The 17,021-nt window shown below is 55.8% G+C and overlaps 3 long non-coding RNA genes across 4 annotated transcripts; 2 read left to right on the forward strand and 1 right to left on the reverse strand.

Moving 5' to 3' along the window:
* Positions 1-1,025: 1,025 nt before the first annotated feature.
* On the reverse strand, positions 1,026-2,099 carry LOC111771033 (uncharacterized). The gene is made up of 2 exons (XR_002804595.2): positions 1,800-2,099; positions 1,026-1,145 (listed from the first exon to the last, which is right to left on the reverse strand). It is a non-coding gene; the product is annotated as an uncharacterized lncRNA (long non-coding RNA).
* On the forward strand, positions 1,641-7,189 carry LOC138921272 (uncharacterized). The gene is made up of 3 exons (XR_011433718.1): positions 1,641-2,904; positions 5,630-5,915; positions 6,772-7,189. It is a non-coding gene; the product is annotated as an uncharacterized lncRNA (long non-coding RNA).
* An 89-nt stretch (positions 7,190-7,278) lies between these two features.
* LOC138921274 (uncharacterized) lies at positions 7,279-15,805 on the forward strand. 2 transcript variants are annotated; one of them, XR_011433721.1, is made up of 4 exons: positions 7,279-7,457; positions 7,615-9,017; positions 9,590-9,845; positions 15,279-15,805. It is a non-coding gene; the product is annotated as an uncharacterized lncRNA (long non-coding RNA). The 2 variants fall into 2 exon arrangements; XR_011433720.1 differs by lacking the exon at positions 7,279-7,457 and having other exon boundaries at positions 8,900-9,017; positions 14,539-15,805.
* Positions 15,806-17,021: the final 1,216 nt, after the last annotated feature.

Genomic DNA, 17,021 nt, shown 5'->3' on the forward strand with positions numbered 1-17,021 from the left:
TCTGTTTAATTTTTTGAGGAGCTACCATGCTGTTTTCCACAGCAGCTGCACCATTTTGCCTTCCCACTAGCAATGCATGGAGGGTCCAGTTTCTTCACATCCTCACCAATACTTGTAAGCTTCGGGGGTTTTTTCCTTTAAATAATAGCCATCCTAATAGGTGTGAAGTGGTAGTTCATTGTGGTTCTGATTTGTTCCCCTAATGTTTAGTGACATTGAACATCTTTTCATGTGTTTATTGGCCATTTGTATACCATCTTTGCAGAAATGTCTATTTGAGTCCTTTACCCACTTTTTGATAGGGTTTGTTGTTGTCAAGTTGTAAGAGTTCTTTATATATTTTCCATATGAGAGATCATTTTTTGTATATATAGTATTCTTGGGTCATATCACTTGTTAAAATATTCATTTATTACTTTTTAAATTTGGAAAGCACATAAAGTAAAAAAGAGGGGTACAAGAAGCATTAGTGATTACATTCTTTGACTTAGCAATTCCACAGCTGGGGATTTGTCATAAGGCATTTTCGTGAACATGCACACAGGTTTAGCTACAAGGATATTCACCATAAAAGAAAAAGGAAGCAAGGAAGAGATGGAAAATATAAACAGCATCAATGTCCAATCATAGTATATAAGTTAAATAAAACACAAACCCCCCAATACAGGGCTGTGTGATTACAAACAACATAGTAGACGAACCCTCAGTGATGTGGGGACACTTATAACACAGCCATGCATGAAAGGAGCAAGGTGCAAAACAATATTTACACTATAATCCCAATTTTGTTTCAAACAGATGTTCAATTGTGTCAAGAGGAAGGAAAAATGCCAAAATGTTAATCTCACACGGTGGGATCAGGTTGTTTTTATTTTCTTCTTCGTATGTTTTTAATTGTCCAAATTTTCTGCACTAACGCGTGTCGCTTTACAGCCAGAAAAAGAGAGTTATTTTGTTAAGGTGCTTACAGGTGTATGGACCGTGTCCTTCCGATTACGGAAAAATACATATATTCACCAGAAAAAGACTCAAGACGAGAGTCGACGCCGAGCTCTCGGCCGTGGTTTGCGCTGTGAGAGCCTGAAAGATTTCTTATTTTCATTTGTACTCTCCCAGGTTTTTCAAATTCTCTGCTGTTTTGTTATCTGGTTAGGGAGAAGGAAAAAAAGACAAAATTGTTATACTTTAAAAAAATGAAAATCTAAAGGAACGACAACGTGAAGTAAACGAAACTCAATTCCAACATCTCGCGCCAGCGAGCGAAGGCCGCGGGACGCGGAAACTGAATCAGCACCGCCACCGCCTCCGCACAGAGGCCCCGCCCACGCCCCGCCCCCGGCCGCGTAAGGCTCCGCCCAGGTCCCCGTCCGCTTGGCGGCGACGCTACGTCCGCACCGCCCGCCGCCCTGGCAGCCGGAGACAGCGCGCAGAGGCCCCGCCCAGCCGCGTGGAGGCCACGCCCCCAGCCCGGGCCCCGCCCCATCGGCTGCGCCGCTGCGTTCGCGCCGCCGCCCGCCGCGCCCTGGCCCGCGCTTCCGGAGCCGGCCGCGCAGAGGCCCCGCCCCCGGGCACGTAGGGCCCCGCCCGGCCCCGCCCCCTCGCCGCCACGCTGCGTCCGCGCCGCCCGTGGCGCTGGCCCTGGCTTCCGGAGCGGGACGGAAGGGCGGGCGGCTGGCGGTGCCGAGGCCGGAGCCGCGTGGGTCCCTTCGGGGAAGGGCGCGGCTCCCCGCCTTGGTCCCGCGTGCGTTTCCTTCTGTTCCCCTCGTTCATGTCCCCACCCGCCCCCAGGTGCGCAGGACCTCACGCAGTGGCCGCAGTGGAGGCCGCACAGCCGGGGGACAGAGATCAAAGCGGGGCGGGCCCGGCGCGCCACCGGGACGCGCGCTGCTGGCCCGCCCGGCCAGGAGGGAGAGCAGGCGGATCAAAGCGCGCGGTGCCGGGGCCGGCCTTTCCGCGCGAGCGAGGCCGGGACGCAGCGCCCCTGGGCAGGACGCGAGGCTCCCTGTAAGCCAGGGCGTCGGCTCTCGCCCTCCACGGGGAGGAGGCCGGGCCCCGGCGAGGCGTCCCACTCCCGCCCTGGCCAGGCTCGGTCCCCGGTCAGGGATTGCAGAGCCCCCCTTCTGTCGGCTGTGACTCGGGCCTGAGCTGTGTGACTGTGCCGCATCAAAGTTTGAAGGCCCAGCGATCATAATAGCAGCTGCCAGTTATTGGGAACCACGTGCCAGGCAGGCCGGGGACCTATGCCTTTGTGTCGTCGCATTACTCCTCGTAGCAGCGCCATTAAATGCTGGTATGGCCCACCACCCCCTTTCGCAGATGGAGGGGCTGAGATCAGAAGCAGTTTGCCCCAGGCCTCTCGGGAGAAGCGGCACAGCCTGCATTTGGGCCGGATCCCTGATTCTGCATCTGAGGCTTTTACACTCTGCTAATCTGGCTCCTGTGACAATAGATTCAGGGGGCGCAGCTGGCTGCCAGCTCTGTTGCTTACCTTAGCTCACTGCTGCCTCATCCCCAGTAGGAAGACCCTTCTACCCAGAGCTAAGCCCCACTTCCCATTCTGACGATGCCCAGGACCTGTGAGCTCTATGCCAGGAGCCTGAAGATTCCATGCCAAGTTAGCACCCACCTGTCACACGGGGTCTCCTTGCTCAGGTGATGGGAAAAGACACGGTCTGTCCAGCATCTGAGGAGAGGCCGTGAGAAAGTGGGTGATTTCAGAACGCCCAGTTTGTTGGACCAAGTCTGCCATGCCGGTGTCATGAGGCTGGGAAGTGTGGGTGAGCGCATTTCCCGCGACGTTCACCAAACCCCAGCTACCCCAAGGCTGCCTGCCTCTCTCATCTCCACCCTCTCTCCCTGGGAGACACGGAGACGGGCATTTTGGCTATCCACGTGGCTTTCCAGGTTGGTATAAAAGGCCGAGTGATGCTGGACATTGGCGGCAGACCAGACACGAGGCCCAGCACAGGGTGCCCACAGCAATCCAGATTTTCCAGCCTCCATATGTATGTACCTCGGGGAGGAAGCTGCAAATTTGAATTTTTTTGTTTTTGGCTCCATATTAAAGAACAAAGCATGGGAACTGGACAGGCCCCTCTGTAAACAGAAAACACATGTTTTCTGAGAGAATGGGCTCTTCCTTTCCTGGTTTCTTCCCCCGTGGACAAGGCCTCCTTAGACCTGCTGGCTTCGAGAACAGGGAGGCCTTGGACCCCAGGCTGAGAGGAGGTGATTCTTTGTCCCCACTCAGCGAGCAACACTCACCTTAAATGGGGGCAGGAACAGGGCATTAATGGGTCTATTCAGTAGTGGGGTGGGCCTGGGGTGTGGTCCCAGGAAGGAAGTCCCGCAGGGACCTGAGCCCTGAGGTTGGTTCCAGGAAGGAAGCTCCTCAGGATTGAGTCAGGGGGAGGGAGAGTCTGGACCATTTGTATCCTCCAAGCAATTACAAATCATCTTGGGCTCTAGGTGAGCTAGCTTCAGACGAATGTGTGCGCCTTGGGGTCTGCCAGCCACACCCAGGGGCAGAGACCTTTCTAACTCAGAAGAGAGGCTGGGGCCTGATGTCTACAAAGAGCAGTCATGCTGAGACTGAGTGCCCACTGCTGTGTGACTTCAGGCAAGTTTCTTAACCTCGCTGAACCTTAGGTGTCTCGTCTGTAAGATGGGGATAACAATATTTGGTCATTGAGGATTAAATAAGATAACGGGTGTCTTAGATATGTAGGAGCCAGTTAATGACTGAACGGATCAAACTTTGTCTTAGTTTTAGTGCTGAGCTGTTCCCACATCCCTAGAGTGGCCTGAGAGCCCTCTACAAGTATGTGGGATGCCTATACTCCAAGGAGCACCTCCACTTCCCCCGTCCTCTGCTGGGCCCCGTTGAGTGCCAGGGATCCGGCTGTCTCAGGATTGTTCCTTTGAATCCCCCCAACAGCCTGATCTTTGTCCCCCAGGGGAGATTAGATTTGGGGAAATAACCAGACGTCCTTTGGGCCAAGTCTGCTGAGTAGGTGCGTGGTTGCCAAGCCAGGGCCCCCTGTCCTGGGTCAGAATGTATCGCAACTGTAAAGTCAGGAGACCCTGTGGCTCCCGACTCTGAAGGCGGGTTAGAAGGAGAATCTGGACCAGATCATCTGGATGGGCCGCCACTGGTGTTGGTGTGTGTGAGAGTGCCAGTGTGCGTGTGTATAAAGACACAGAGATCGTCACACACGCTCAAGCTCGGTGGATGAACCAAACCAAAGCCAGACTAATTAACATGAGGCTGCCTTTCATCCCTCAGCCCACAATCTGATTTTCATGGAAATCTTTGTGGGAAAATTCCAAGCGCTTCTGATAGAGGCAGATGCGTGAGAGTGAGGCAGTAAGTCGTCTTGGAAGAGTGCGAGACTTCGAGGTGGGGGTTTCCTCCCAGCTCGGCCCCTAACCAGCTGTGTGACTCCTTGCTGGCAACTCCTTCTCTGTAGGCCTCAGTTTTCCCATCTGAACGATGGGGGTCACGATGCCTGTCCTTCTTATGAGAAGCAAATGGGGGGAATCTGGATAGGAACATGCCTAGAAGTCCTGACCTGGTGCGTCAAGGACCTTAAATGCATGGACACCCTTTGACCTAACACGCTTATGGGAATTTACCCTCAGGAAAGCAACACAGCCGTACGTAGAAGTGTCAGGATAAAGCTGTTCCCAGCAGCATGATTTACAGTAGCAAACACTTCAACGGGACAACATGTCTGACAACAGTGGCAAAAGTGATAACCCACCCAGGATGAACTCAGCGCGATGCTCCAGGCAGGAAACACACGGACCACGCCCACACGGTGGGTCTACCTCAACCTGTGCCAGTGACACAGCTCGTTAAAAATTTAAAGCATTCACAAAGTTCTGTTCGCAATAGCCAGAACATCAGAAATAACCCAACTGTCCACCCACAGATGAGTGGGTAAACAGACTGTGGGCGCCATACGATGGGATACCGTAAAACAATAAGGCGTGGGCTGGTGAGAGACTCAGCGACGTCCATGAGTGTCAGTTATGCTGAGCAAGAGATCCTACTCTCTGATCCCGCTTATGTTAAATTAAATAAAGGTAAAACTAATCTACAGTGGTAGGATTCAGATGGGTGTCTGCCTGGGACCTGGGAGGTAGGGCCCGCCTGCAAGGGGGACTAGGGGACATTTTGTGGTGATCGTATTTTTTTTCTTGATTGTGGTGCTGGTTACATGGGGGTATGCATGTGTCAAAACTCGTCGAACAGCACAAGTGAAAGAGATCTTCATGGAAATTACACCTCAGTGAAGTTGATTTAAAAAATTAGTTGATATTTAGATTTTATTTTTCAAATCCCATAGAGAATAATACTTAATGACACAAAATACTCACAACATATTAAGCGAAAAGGATCTGAAATAACCTATAGTATGATCATACAGACATGTCTAGTACATATAGTATATGGTTTGGGAAAGATACCAGAAGGACTTCAAGAAAACATACCTGGTAGTTATCTCACGGGTAATTTTTGTTTTCTTTTTTGTGCTTTTCTGTATTTCCAAATTTTCTGTAACAAACACTTTTCTTTTTATAAACAAATTAAATAAAAACAAATATCTCTTTTTCTTTTTTCCAGCTGTGGCAGGTCAGGGACGCAGAGCTGGGTCCAGGACTGGGCTGCGAGGATGCCCCGGTCCAGCGAAAGGGAACCGCCTGGAAGCTGGTAGCAGAGTGAGAGGCGGGGCCCCTTCCCTGGCTCTTTGGCCGTTTCTGGGCTGGGTTATTCTCGAGGGCTGCCGTGCCCACTGGGCTCTGCCGATGAAGGGAGGAGGCCTGTCCCTGAACCAGCTGGGGTAGCCGTGAAGCCAGACCCTCCCGTTTGGAGTGCCGCAACCCTGTAGCTCTGAGCACCTCTCCCAAAGGTACCAGTCTCCCATGCTGCCCGGGAAAAGGGTGGGGAGCGGGGTTCTGGTCTCTCTGCCCCTGTGCCACTTTCCCCACCGGAGGAGCCCCTCCTTGGTGAGTTGCAGGGACTGGGGGGAGGGCGGGGGGGGCAGACCCTGTGCCAGAGCCAGAGCACTCTAGCGCATCTCCTGCCCGGCTTGGCCTTGTGAGGCTGGGGCTATTGTTTACCGCCACCACTCTCTCCAAACTGGGGAAACTGAGGCTCAGAGAGAAATGACTTGCCCAAAGTCCCCGGGCCAGTAGCCAGTGGAGCTCAGACTTGGCCTCATGCCTGGATTCTCACCACCTTCAGACTTCAGTTCCTGGGAGCTTCTGGGCCCCAAATAGCTGGTTCATGGAGCGCAGATTTGGGGGCAAGGGCTGTGTTTCTCCTGTGTCTGTTGTCTGCTCTGGGTTCTTGTGCGATTTGTAATCTACTGCACAATCAGGGGGCCTGTCGGCTGGGCTTGGAGGTTAAAGGTGAGCTTCTTCGAGGAGAGGGCCCCGCCTGCTTTGGGGGCTGCTGGGACCCCAGCATCGCCCTCTCCCTCCGCCATCGGGCCCCCTCCCTCTAGCCAGCTGGCCTCACAGAGGTGCCAACAAGGAGACCAGATTGGCTTGGTTGCTTTTCCCTCCCTGACTGAAGGGGTTCTGCAGCAGACTGAGGAAACGAAAAAGAAGAGCCTGAAACTGTTACAAAAAAATTTTCTTTAACCAAGTCACAAATGAGAAAGATGAGGCAGCAGCAGGTTAAGGACACTTTGTGACGTCGAGTTTTTATCACTCGGCACTTCCATGACCGCAAGTGTCACAATTTATGGTCCCTGTGGCCAGGCAACCGCAGAGCCCGTGGATTTACCCCCGCGTGTGGAGCTGCGCTGAATGCAGTCGGCACACAGGAGCCCACTGTTGGGGCCGCAGCCGTGCACCCGTCCTCCTGCCGGCCTCGCTGCAGTTTCTGTTAAAAAGTAAGACCCTGGGGTAAAAGAAAAGAAAGCTTTTAGAATGAAATGTATTTGCATGTCTATTTATATAACTATAAAGAAAGAAATTGTAATGTCACTGGTGGAAGGCTTTGGAGTAAAAGACGAAGAGGTAAAGAATTGCTTGCTTTTTCTTTCTCTCTTTCTCTGTCTCTGTCTCTGTCTCTGTCTCTCTCTCTCTCTTTGTTTTTCTATATTCTCCAAACCTTCTGTAACAATGTGTATTACTTTTACAATAAAAGGAGTTAAATACTCTTATATTAAAAGTAGTCAGACTGCACTGAGGCTCAAATGATTACCATGACCATCAAGGGTACTTGTTACTGAGTAGCTGGTATGTGCCTGATCTTCTGCCAAGCTCTCCCACCGTCCCGGCTGCTCAGAACACCCTGCAGTGGGAGCTGTCACCCCCTGCACGTGGGAGCCGAGGCCCTGAGACGGCAGCCGGCGCCCACACGGCGGAGCTGGGGGCTGAGCGTGAATGATTCCGACTCTCAGAGCTGTACTATTTCCATAACAACTTCCTGCCTCTTTCAGGTGAACGTTTTCTCTAATTACAATGATCTTCAATTAAAATATTTTATCTTGTTTAGGTAGAATCTGAAATTATTCCTGTAAACAGAATTTAGTAAAAAAAAAAAAATCTTTTTTTTTTTTCCTACTTTATGATCCTGTTAACCAATGGCCAAAGTAGGGATCAGCTACATAATTTTCAGGGCCCAGGGCAAAATGGAAATGCAGGGCCGCTTGTTCAAAAGATGAAGAATTCTAAGATGGGGACAGCAGAGCAGTGAGCACGGGGCTGCAGCACAGGTCACACGCCCATGAAGCCTGCTGGGACAAGATCTTGACGGTTTTTGATGGAGCTAGGGTGAGCGACATCCCCTTTTGGGACGAACAGCACCAGTGACCAGATGTCAGAAAGCAAATGGGTGCAAGCTCCAGGAAGACGTGAGGTTCTCAACGCGTTTTCCGGTCCTGAAAACACCAAGTGGCGGCAGCTGAGGATGGGAGAGGGCGAGCCAGGCAGGCTTCCCTCCCCAGGAGAGGGCCAAGCCTCTGTGCTAGGAGCTTTCACTTCAGGTGAGGGGTATCTACTGCATATTGTTGTGAAATGTCACACCCTGGCACTGAGCCTCAAGACTCGATGGAACTTCAACCGCTCTGCTGGAGTGTGCACAGCTGGCCTGCCTACATCCTGGGGAGAAATGAGAAGAGCCGACGCCCATGCTTGCTCCTGTAAAAACACAATAAGAAACCTCATTCCACTCCCTCTGGGAAAGGATCCTGGGGTTCACTGGTGGGTGGATTTTACCCCCAAATGAGGCCAAATGCAGGCACTGGGGACAAACTGGCAGCCTGTGTATGTAAGCTGATGAGTATTTGCGGCTCTGAAAACTGGCTCCATGTCCCCCCCGCCCCAGCCAGCCCCAGGCACCACCTGTCCACCTCCACTACCTCCATGTCCTCAGCCCCATGAAAAGTTCCGGAAGTCTCCAGATGGATGGGCAGCACCATCAAGTGCCCCCGTGGCTGCACCCTCTTCCGTGAACCACGTATGGAGGTCCAGGACCGACTCCAGAAAGGATCACATTTGAGAATCGCTAGTGCTCTCTGGAGCTCGGAACACCGCCCACTTTTGTGGAACAAGAGACAACATGCTGCCCCCACCCCAACCCTCACCCTGGTGTCCACGGCCCCCTCACTCAATTTTAAGAAACAAACAGATAACCCCACGCTCCCCAGCCTGAAACAGTGCTCTGGGACAGCCGGCCTGTGATCAAGCGTCTCCTCCGTAAGCATGTCTGGCAGGGAAGGATGGACAGATGAATAGACGAACAGAGCAGTGCAGGAGCATCTCAAGGCCCATCGGCAGCTCGACATCTGTGCCCCTCAGCTCCTGTTCCAGTGCTCACAGGGCCCTCAAAGGGCCTGGGCTTGGCCACTGCACAGGTTCCCAGGCCTGGGGCCACTTGGTAGCCTCCCCCAGCTCAGACGTGTCCCCAAGGACCCTGCCAGGCAGAGCCGAGAAGGCAAAAAACAGCGCCAGCAGCCAAGGAGCTCCCAAGAAGAGGAGGCCCGAGCTTCCAGCTCAGGGTAAGGCCAGGCGTCCTCCTGCCTCACACGCGGAACATCTGCCTGAAGGGCGAGAACAGGGTCCTACATGCACCACAGGTGTGGGCGGGAGCAGGTGGGCCTGGGCCAGGACCAGTATGGAGCCCACATCCTCTCCTGGACACCAGGGGTCCCAGCTGTCCCTCCACTCCCAGGACAGGAACACAGAGTAGCTGCTCCTGGCGGCTGGCTCAAGCCCCTGTGCTGAGGGGACAAGACAAGGGATGTGTGGGGATACAGTCTGAGTGTCAACTACCTTTCAGCAAGCGTCTTGTACCCACTTTTCTCCCCCCTAAAAAATTTGCCCAAGTCGCTTTGGAGTGGGTTATGAACCAGGCAGGTGCCGAGGGAGGAGGGTGCCTGGGCGATGGGAGCAGAGCAGGGCTAGAGAGGACTGGGGGTGCTGGTTTATCCCTTAAGAAAAAACAACCGAAAAAACTTCTGGGTGGAATTTCAAGTTCTGGAGATTTCTAAGTAGCCGGCCCTTTCTCCACCGTATTTCTTTCTTTCCTCCCCTCTCCCGGCCTGCTTTCCCTCTTTGTTGCCAAGCTCAGACGTCGCTGCTGAAACCCAGCCCAGCGCCCGCGAAGCCCGGAAACTTCCAGCTCGCGATTGTGCGGAAAGTTGGGGTCGCGGGGCTGGGGTGACAGCGGCGCCGCGGGGCCGGCCGCGGAGGTGACCCGGGGCCGCGGCCGCTCGCGGCCTCGCTCTGCCCGGCGGCGCCTGGGACCTCGGACAGTCCGCCGTCCGGACGTGAACTTGACTCCGGCTGCGGCCTGCCGGACCGCGAGGGCGCTCCGGGACGACCTGGTAAGCGGCGCCCGCTCTCCCGCCCTTGCCCTCGGCGCCCGCCGCGGCCGCGGGGGTCCAGGGTCCAGGTCCGAGCGCAGGGGTCTGGGTCCGGGTCTGGGGTCCCGGGCTCGCGCCGGGAGGGGGCGCCCCGGGGGGCAATCGCGGGGGGCGCCCCGCCGCTGGGGCCGCCATCAGCGCGCACGGCGGAGCCCGGGCCCTCCAGCCTCCTCGGAACAAAGACGCGGGAAGTTCGGGAGGGAGTCTTTCCCGACACGTTCCCTCCCCCGGGCTGCTGGGTCTGGGCGGCGGCCATCAGGGCTCTGAAAGCGCAGAGAAGATCTCTCTGGTTTTCTTCTGCCCTATTCTTTTTTGCCCACCCCTCCCCCCCCCTTTGGCTGGAGGGCAGAAGGAGGGGGCATCGATGCCATCTAGCTCTCAGGTGTTAACCCTCCGAGGCGCGGGCCTGCCCAGGGGCCACACACGTGCTGGGGGACCCCACAGCTCCGGAAGAGGCACCCCCCCTGCACAGCTGTCTCCTTGTCCTGCAATGGAATCGGATCCTGGGGGCTCGGGGTGGACATTGCTCCTGATCCCCCCCACTTGCCTGAGCGGCTTTCCTGTGGCCATCCCCGGTGACCATCCTGAGCAGGACCTCTGGCCACCACTACCCTGTCTGTGCTGCCTGTGGCAGCTGTGCCAGAGCAGCCGGTGTCAATCCGCCATGACAGGAGCTGGGGGACACAACATGGCAGCTGTGGTCAGCCCTGGGGAGGAGAAGGAGCCCAGCCCTGTGGGGCCTTGTCCCTGGGGAGCACAGGGATGGGGACACTGGTGTCTTCCCTTGCCTCTGTCCACAGGCCCAGGCCCAGCCCTCGCGTCCCCAGCTGGTTTCTCTGCACACCTCCCTCCCTTTGCCTGAGACAAAGCCTCCAGCCCTCTGCGTGGCCTGATCCCTGGGGGGCACCCACAGGGTGGGGAAGCCACCCCACCATGGTGGTGGCAAAGCCTCAGAAGCTCCCAGAGCTCTGCCCTGGACGCTGGACCTGGGCCTGGGGATGTGAGTTTGACTTAATGCCCCCCAACCACAGAACGGACCATCTGGCTGTTCCTGCTCTTGGCAGTGGCCAGGTCCCCAGCCTTCCAGAGGCCATTGCTAACCTCACCTCCATCACCCGGACCCCAAAGTCCCTCCTTGGTGAGAGGCTGCAGGGGCAGTGGAGGGAGCAGCCGCACAGGAGTGAGAATGCCTGGGCTAGCCGGGGACTGGTCAGGTCACCCACCCTCTGTACCCTGGATGCTCCAGCAGGGTCCTCAAACGGGCAGCCTACAGGGTCCGGCAGGCCAGATGGGGCACAGTGAAGAGTTTGCGGGGACTGTGGGAACAGAGCGCCCAGGCCTGCCCTAAGGGGACGCCACACATCGGGTCGTCCAGTTGCTGCCAAGAGGGTAAGGGCCTGGAGTGCCAGAGCTTCTGACTCTTGAGGAGAAGGAAATCCAGATTTGCGAGTGGAATGTCCAAAATTTGAAACTACCACAGGACAGAGGAAACATCCTTGGGTTGAACCCTGTGGCCCCCCCAGGTGGCAACCCCTTGTGTACACACGAGCTGGTTAGTGTTAAAAGGGAGGCCAGTTTCCTAGGGACCCCGGCCCCAGCCCAAGGTCTGAGGAGGATGCCCCCTAGGTGTGGGGCACAGGGAGGGAGGGGCGTCTGCACCTCATTTACCCCGCATCATGGGGAGGTGTCGGCTTCCACTGAGCCCTCCAGGTAGCTGAAGCCGGCCTGCCTCTTTCAGACCAGATCTGCTCAAGTGAGCTGATTTGAAGTTAAAGTCTCCCTAAAATGTGGTTCCTGAGCTGCTGCCCCATCCCCAAATCCTCTGGGGAGCCTCCGTGCCCACCCCACCCCCCCGCCCCAGGCTGTGCCCGAGGTGCTCAGTGTGTGATGAAGGAGAGACAGGATGCAGAAAGTGAACCTGAACTTGAACTTTTTTCACATCCCAGGCGGTATAGCCGCCACCAGTTACAAAAGCCTGGGCATCTCGTTGCATCGAAGTCTGGCTCTGCAATGAGCCAGGCCTGGCTCAAACCCCAGCACTGCCCCACCCAGTGCTCGCTGGGTGGCCCCAGACAAGTAGCTTCACCTCTCTGAGCCTCTACTGCCTCATTCATAAAATGGGCTTACTAATGGTTCTGACTCAGTTGAGTTGTTGGGAGACTTGTGATAGCCACGTGAACACTTAGCGTGGCACCAGCACACAGCAGGCTAAACGTTAGCTGCTGCTGTTTTACTGTTGTCAAGGTGGACCGTGGATCCCGACTCCTCTCACCCACCACGTGCTTCGGGGGCAGTTCTGGAATTTCTCTTTCTTGCATCTCATATCAACCTTCAATAGCTTGCCTCTCCTCATTTTGTGTGTGTCTTTTCTTATCTCCCCTGTGCCTTTAGCCCTGGGCTGAGCACTGGGCATGAGAGGTAGGTCGGACATGCACCCTACCTTGAGAAGCTGCCAGATGCCCGTGCAATTATAACACCAGGATGAGGTTCTCCAGGCTAATTTCCCATCCAGAGAAGGTGTTTTCTGTATAGTGCTCCTGCTGTTGGCCGTGCAGTCTTTGTTGAATGCCCCCACAGATGAGCAGCTCACCACCTCTCTGGCAGTGTTGCTGCAGAAGCTGTAGGAGGAAGCCTCCTGGGTATTCCCTGAGCCTTCACTGGTAGGACCAGGTGGAGGACAGGTCCGCAGCAGTGGCTTTGGGTCTGAGGCAGCTGGTTTTATGGGGAAAACACACACCTGGTAAGAAGGTCCTAAGAACTTGGTGAGGTGCTAATTTGAGTCTCCAAGAAAAGCGCTGCAAGTGATGGATATGTACTTTCACAGGACTCAGCCCCATCTCCCGTTTTTACTGGTGGCCCTTGTAGCAAGGAGAAGAAGAGAAGGAGGCACTGAGTGGGGAGTAAAACAAACCTGGTATGAAAAGCTGGCTGCTCGGCTTAGGAAGCTGGAAAGCAAAGTGGAGGTCCAGAGGCCCGGGGCTCCTTGCCGGGACTGGCTACGTAGTTTGCAAAGCCCAGTGCAAAATTAAAACGTGGAGCCCTTGTTCAACAGTGACTAAGAGTTTCAAGATGGTGACGACAGAGCATGAACCCAAGCGTGGGCCCTTTGAGCACAGGGCATCCCTGAGGGTGGGGCCCTGTGTGGCAGATCCGTCACAGACCCACTGAGCTGGCCCCACTCCTTGCACCTGTTCGTGACACGTGCTGAGGACCCACAGGCAGCTCTGTTGAAGGAGCAGGACTCCTTTTCTGTGCCGATTTTTTTTTTTTTTTTTTTTTTTGCCATCACTGATGTTGCATGTATATTTTAGAACATTTTGAATCCTCACAAAAGAAGAAAAAAAATTTTTGATCACCTATAAAACCATACTCAGAGGTAGCCAGTGGGAACACTTCACCCAGCTTTTATGTAAACATAGAATTTTAAACAAAATTAGTATCTTAGCATCTTATTATATGTATCATTTTGTCTTCTGCTTGTTTTACTATTTTATCACAACTCATTCCCTATGTCAGAAGATAGTATTCTACAAGTTGATTTTTAATAACTATTTAATATTCCATCACATGGATTTCTTAACCCTGTTACTGGACACTTAGATTATTTCCAGTTCTCCCTGTTATAAACAACCCTTTGTATGCACATTTCTGCTTATTTCCTAAGGGAGTGAAGGCTGTCACAAGAGACCTTTAGGTTCCAAAAGCTTCTTAGGGTTGTCTCTGAATTCTGCCCTGGCCAAGGGCTCAGCCCCCAGGGCCCTGTGTAGGGTCAGTACTGGGGGGCTAGCCCTGGCATCTTATTTTTAGAGAAAAACACAAGTCTCCCCGGAGCTGACTTGACAGGGCAGTGTTGAGCACTCACTGCATGCGCAGCACCGGCTGCCCATGTTGACAGCCGCCCTGTGAGGTGCTGTCATCAGCCCCTTATGAACGGGGACCCTGGGCCCGAGGAGCAGAGGCACTGGCCCAAGGACCTCCTGCCTGTCCTGTTGTGAGAAGGACACATGAATGATTCTGAAGCAGAAAACGGCCCCTCGACCTCCCAAACTATGGGCCAGGAATTGGGGGTTCCGCTGAGCCTGTCAGGGTGGGGATGGCACGAGATAATGCTTAGCACGGTGCCTGCTCATGGGCAACACTCAGTGAGTGGTGGCAAGGAGGATAGGCAGGAGGAGGAGGAGCAGCTGCCAGGAGGTGAGGTTAGAGCCCCTGGGACAGGAGGCTCTGCAGAGCGTCTGGCCGCCTGGTGGAAGGCTCCGAGGGCAGGGATGAGGTCTGCTGATCCTAGCCCTGCCCCGCCCGCGACAGATGAGCACGGTGCGTGGAGCACAGGTGTCAGCAGCCGCGTCCCCTCAGTCTCCCTCAGAGGCCTCTGGGGTGTTGGTGGGCAGGGGCTGTATGAGTTTCCTATTGCGGCCGTAACAGAGTTCGCTGATTTAGAGGCTCAAACAACACAAGTTTATTGTCGTACCATCGTGGAAGTGGGAAGTCTGAAAAATCTCATGGGCTGAAATCAAGGCGTGGGCAGGACTGGCTCCTTCTGGGGAGAATCCCTTTCCTAGCCTTTTCTGGCTTCTAGAGGTGCCACATTCCTTGGCTCATGGCCTCTTCCTCCATCTCCTAAGAGGGATGTTGTGCCTCTCTCTGACCACAGCTGGAAAAGGTTCTTCACTTTTAAGGATTCATGTGATCAGATTGGCCCCACCTGGATAATCCTAGCTGCTCTCCCAGCCCCCGGCCCTCAACTTCATCCACCTGCCGACTGGATTTGGACTGTTCTGGATTTGTTCCTGGGCTGAGGAGCTTCCTGCCAGAGGCCCCACCGGCCCCATCTTTTGCCTACCTCAAGGCAGAGGTTCTGGGAACTCGGGCAGATTCTCTGCTCAACCAGAAGCTTCTCTTCCTCTCCTCAACTCCATGGGGCAGGCACTATTATCCCCAGTTTACAGGTGGGCAAACTGAGGCCCAGAGAGGCCAGAAAATGTGCTCATTCCCCCATAGCTGGCAAGTACAAGGGCTGAACCGTCAGTGATGGTTGGACCCTAAACCCAGGCCTCCACGGGGCCCACCGCCTGCCTCTGGGGATATGGCCTTCCCTGGCTCTCACTTAGCCACAGCCCTGCATTCTTTCCCGAGGGTGGCAGCCCTTCCTGCCCCGTTCCCAGAGCAGCCGGCTTCTCTCAGGGACAGAAGGGCCGTGGGGCAGCCCTTGTTAGTGGGCTTGTGTGAGTGCGGAGGAATCTGGGAGCCCCACCGGGGCAGAGCCTCACCGTGGCTTGCATGTTGGGGGTGAAGGTGTGGATGGCAAAGGACCAGTCTGTCCCAGCCAGAATGGCAGGGGCTCTTCCTGGTCTGGGCACTGACTGGGGGCCCTCGGGGTGTCTCTTTCCCCAGCTGCGGCACAGCATGCTGACCTGTGCACGGCTGAGCAGCTTTGAATGAGAAAATAAGAGAGCGTTCCCAGGGCCACGTTTGAAGCTGGGGTGGCACTCGGTCCACGATGGTGGGTGAGGATGTGCACCCCAAGGCTGGGACTCAGCGTGGGCACAGATGGCGTTCCCTCCAAGCTGCCTGCTGCAGCCACCCCCAACCCCAGGGCCAAGGCCTGGGCCTGGCATGGGAGGAGTTAAGCCACTGCGGCGGGCACCTTGGCACGGCGTGCTGCCCGCCCCCACCGCTTTTCTTCCTTTTTGCCTTTTTCCTTCTTAATTAATCATACGCTGCTGCCCAATTTAAATATGGAAATACCCAGGCCGGGCGATGCCATTATTCCTGAGGCCGGGCGGGCGGTCCGGGGCTCTGGGCTGCGGGGAGCATCATGGCATCGCCTCTTTTCTGGTGTGTGTGAAATTATGTGCACAAAAGGCGTCTCCTTATCTGAGTGTGTGAACTAAATAAATAAATAAGGGCTTTTGTTTGTTTGCCGGCTCCTGCACATGACTGTTTTGACTAAAGCGCCCGTGTTGTCTGTGCCTTTCTGGGGCTCAGGAGACGCGGGCAGGGGGAGGCCCCCGCGGGCCGGCCCGGGGCTCTGGGCGGCCGCCGGGCATCTGGGCCTCTCCCTCCCCTGGCACCGCCTGCACCCCTCACCCCTCCCCACACACCCCTCGCCGGAAAGTTCCCGGCCCGGGCTGGGCTCCCAGGCAGCCTGGCACCGTGCCAGGCTCGCCGCCGAGCGCGGGCAGCAGGGTGGGGCGAGCGGAGGCACCGCCGAGGACGTGGCCGGGCGCCCCGGGCGCGAGCAGGACCCGAGGCCGGGAGGCCGGGGCCCAGAAGGTGAGGGCACCCGGGCGCAGGGTGGGCGCGGGGCGGGCGCTCGGCGGGCAGCAGGCGGGCAGCCGGGCCGGAGCAGGCCTGGAGGGGGAGCGCGGCCGCGGAGGAGGCGGGCACAAAGCCGGGCAGTGCCAGGCATCCCCGCCGCTGCCTCCTCCCTCCTCCCTCGGCGGCCGGCTCCGCGGGGAGGCCGCGCGTGCACGGGGCCCCGGCCGGCCGCGCGGCAGGCAGACACGGCGCTGTGGCCGCGGGGCCGGGGAAGGCCGAGCAAGGCGGGGCCCAGCGCTGTCAAGGAGAAAAACATCCCAAGGCCTGCAAATTGCTGCTCTCAGCTTTTTTTTTTTTTTCTCCTCCTGCTTGGGAGGAAAAAAACGCAGTGCTTCCTCTGGAGGCGGATGCAAAAAGGATGCAGAATTTTAACCATCTCCTGCACCGCGTCCCTCTCCAGCAGGGTCTGGGCCCAGGCCTGGCATGGTGGTCCCGCGGGAGAGGGAAGGGCCAGAGCGTTAGATGCCTCTTTCTGGGAGATGCTGAAAAGCCAGGCCTTGTAGGCATCCATGTCCAGAAACGGCCCGATGCAGGGGTGTGAGGACTGGGGTCAGGGTGCCCAGGGCCTGCATGGCTCTGGCATGTGGTGGCCGCTGGGCCCCATTACAGTCACCTCTCATGTCACCATAAGGCATGTTTGACTGGCTCATCACCTGGTGCCTGGGCACCGGGTATGAGACCCCAGCACTGCACTGTGGGGGGTCTTGGTTCTTTCTGATTTGGGGCTTTCAGCCTTGATAGCATTCTGGGCCTTTCTTGTGACTGATTTTTGTGTTTTAAAAATAATACAGAAAGTTTTCTAGTGTCTGATGAGGG

Source organism: Equus caballus, chromosome 28 (genome assembly GCF_041296265.1).
Source record: "Equus caballus isolate H_3958 breed thoroughbred chromosome 28, TB-T2T, whole genome shotgun sequence".
In the NCBI taxonomy this organism is placed as follows: Eukaryota; Metazoa; Chordata; class Mammalia; order Perissodactyla; family Equidae; genus Equus; species Equus caballus.